Raw genomic sequence first — 3,562 nt, forward strand, 5'->3', positions numbered from 1 at the left:
GAAGAGCCAGCACTGTCCAAAGCCAGTTTGGTGTAGTGGTTAAGTGTGCGGACTCTAATCTGGGAGAACTGGGTTTGATTCCCCACTCCTCCACTTGCACCTGCTGATGTGACCTTGGGTCAGTCACAAGCACTGTCACAGCTGTCCTTGAAAAAGAGCAGTTTGTGTCAGAGTTCTCTCAGCCCCACCCACCTCACAGGGTGTCTGTTGTGGGGAGGGGAAGGGAAAGGAGTTTGTAAGCCGCTCTGAGACGCCAAGTGAAGCTGAGACTCCAAGTGAAGGGCGGGGTATAAATCCAATCTCTTCTTCTCTTCTTCTTCTTCAAAGACCTCTCCATGGTCATGTGGCCGGCATGACTAAATGCCAAGGCACACAAAATGCTATTACCTTCCCACCAAAGCAGTACCTATTTATCTACTTGCAATTTCCTGCTTTTGAACTGCAAGGTTGGCAAGAGTTGGGGCCAGAGACAAGAGCTCCCTCTGTCACACGGCACTAGGGTCTTGAACTGCTGAGCTACAGACCTTCCGGTCTGCAGTTTGGCATCTTAAACTCTGAGCCACTGTGGCTCATTCACAAGGACACAGAAGGAAGTGTTCAGTGTTGCAGTTAATGATTGATAAACATGTATTTGTGAACCAGCCTTCAGACCACAACCCTGCACACAGCTAAGCTGGATAAATCTCACTGAAATCATCGGAATTTTTTTTAAAAAAACAACCTACTGTGCTCAGGCTTGTGTTTTTATTTATGGTGTGAGTCACTGTGAATAGCTTCATGAAGCATCAGCTCAGTGTGTTGCATCTGTCTGAAAGGGGGGGAGTTGAATTCAAGTATTTCTAATGAAGTAGGGAAAATAATGCAGAAAATATCATAATGCCACTGGTTTAAATCAAAGATGAATGCACACCTTGAATACTAATCTGTAGATCTGCCCCCACCACTTTTTAAGATGGATATCACAGAAGTGGGAAATGGGCATAGAAGAGTAACAGAAATGATTAGACGCATAAGACTTCTTAGCATAGAAAAGAATTCACTAGGAGTTATATAAAAGTGTGGAGAACTGTTGAGAATAAGAGAAAGGAATAACTACTATTTATACGATATATTGAGAGTCCCGGTGTTAGGAGAAATCCCCGTTAGGAGCTTAATCCTTTAGCCCAAATCTGTCTTATGTACGACAGGGGCTTGTGGGTTCTTTTGACCAGTGTATACAGAGGGCAGAATCGGAACAGAGACTCCTTTTTCCCCATAGAAAGAGACAACAAGACTGGATGTTTATAAAATCAGTTGTTCTCTTTACTGAATAATAGTTGAATTCACAAGCATACAAAAACTGATACACGCTCACAGCCTTACAAGTTCCTTAAAATACAATAGAAATGGAAAGCAATCAGTATGGAAAATAATAACCTTTAACTAATTGGAGGTAAACACAGAAAAGGGTAACGGTTATACTTATCTGATCCAGAAGGGAGTTTGAACTTCTCAATGAAGAATGCAGGAACAAAGGATCTACCCAGAGGGATTCTCCTTCACACAGTTGAAACTAGCCAACACGTGTGGGCTTCCTGGCTGCAGTCCAAGAAAGCACGTGAGAATTACCTGCAGTAGAGCTTAAGTTGCCTAGGTGGGGTAAAGATGGCTAGCTAGCTTAAAGATGGCTGGCGTAGAGTTTAAGTTGCAAAGGTGGGGTAAAGATGGCTAGCTTAGAACAAAGGTTGCTCCTCGCCTTTTAAAACCTAGTTTGGGGGTTGGCATCTGTGCCAATCTCATACCTGTAGTCCGTCCCATTCCCTATACCTATTGGTTACTGGGATGTGACGTATCTACCTAGAGGGAGTGGGCAATATTCAAATCTTAACCTATAACTCAATGGAAGCATCTGGTCAAGGTGTGAAGTTGTATTGCCAAGGAAACCTTTGATGTGTAGATGCTCTAGCTGGTCCTCAAGCTGTAAACAGGAAACTCTCTCTTGAGATGCAAACCAGATACGAGGGTTACGTGTTGACCAGAAATCCCTTGATGGTGGAGGACCTGTTGTTTGTGAGAGTCCTCGTGGCTGACCATAATGGCGAATGCCTTCTTCTTTCCAGGCAGGGTGGGTAGGTGTGTGTGTGTGTGTCTTCATTAGCATAGTGGTGCAGGCAGAGCACATCAGCATAGCAGCTTCCAAATGCAGACAGATCAAAGCACACAGTTTTCTGAAACCCATACACAAAGCAAGTACATTCCATACATACAAACGTCAGCACAATACAAATAAAATACAATTTTAAGCACATATCTCAACACCGGGGCTGGCATTCTAATTCACAAGGCTGAGGAAGAGGCATGCACCTCTCCTCCATCATGTGCCAAAAGTAAACTGTAATGAACGCATTCCACCTATATAGATGTGCACACAATGGACTTGCGCTGAATGAAAGGAATTGTATCCCCACTGTCTTTTCTACACATGTAGGACATTGCACAGTTTCAAAATCAAGCTGTGTTAAACAGGGGCGGATTAAGGCTCACTGGTGCCCTAAGCACTGACCAATCTTGGTGCCCCCCTCCTTTCCACACTGACTCAGTCCATTTTAGTTGTTGACCTGTCTGACCAGATATACAATGCAGGTTGCAGCAATACAAAAATTTATTCATATGATAACACAATATACTGTACAAACTAAGCTTTTCACCCTTTCCCCAACTTTGTGGTGCCCCCTTTGGCCCTGGTGCCCTAAGCACGTGCTTAGTCTGCTTAAGAAGAAGAAGAAGAAGAGGAAGAAGAAGAAGAAGAAGAAGAAGAAGAAGAAGAAGAAGAAGAAGAAGTTGTTAAATAGTATATTTAAGTACTATATGTTGCTGCATTTGTTGCACTGTTGCTTATGCAAACAGAACTGAGATAAGTGCAGCTCCCTTTCCCCTCCCACATTGCTGGATCCAACCTAGTGGACTGCACCTTGTGATTGTTCTCCCTCAAGAAAAAGGGGGAATAGTTACAACACTCAGATAGCCGCCATGGTGGCCCTTGTGAGGGCAGAAAGGCACAATATAAATGTTGTAAAATAAATAAAATGTTCATGCACAGCAGCCTGTATGTGGAGTGCCCGTGTCGCATGGAATTTCTCCTTTGTGGTGAAGGGGACAGGCTCCTCCAGCACATAAAGTGAAGCATTAATACATCAAGTGGATTCTAGGATGAAACATGTGGAGATGACTTGGTTCAAACACACACAGAAAACCCACATACCCAATACTGGATACTCCAGGGGAAGCAGATGAGATACACAGAACAATTATTATTCTGTGCATTTCATCCACTTAATATGGAACATCCAACACTGGATTTTAACCAAGACAGAATATCAGAAGAGGTTAGCTGGTACAGGATGGAACTAGCTGTAGTCGTTTATTGTAGTCTGATTTGTATAGCTAATGTAGGCACCTGAAACCTTGTGAGGTTCCAGGGGTCTCAAACCCAGCACCTTGCTCCCTGTGCCTCCAGAGGCAAGCCTGGACCTGAAGGGAGCTGTGGCACCACTCTACTCTTGGTCACTCTTGGAAGTACAGC

The sequence above is a fragment of the Gekko japonicus genome, unplaced genomic scaffold (genome assembly GCF_001447785.1).
Source record: "Gekko japonicus isolate JY-2015 unplaced genomic scaffold, Gekko_japonicus_V1.1 scaffold434, whole genome shotgun sequence".
NCBI lineage: Eukaryota > Metazoa > Chordata > Lepidosauria > Squamata > Gekkonidae > Gekko > Gekko japonicus.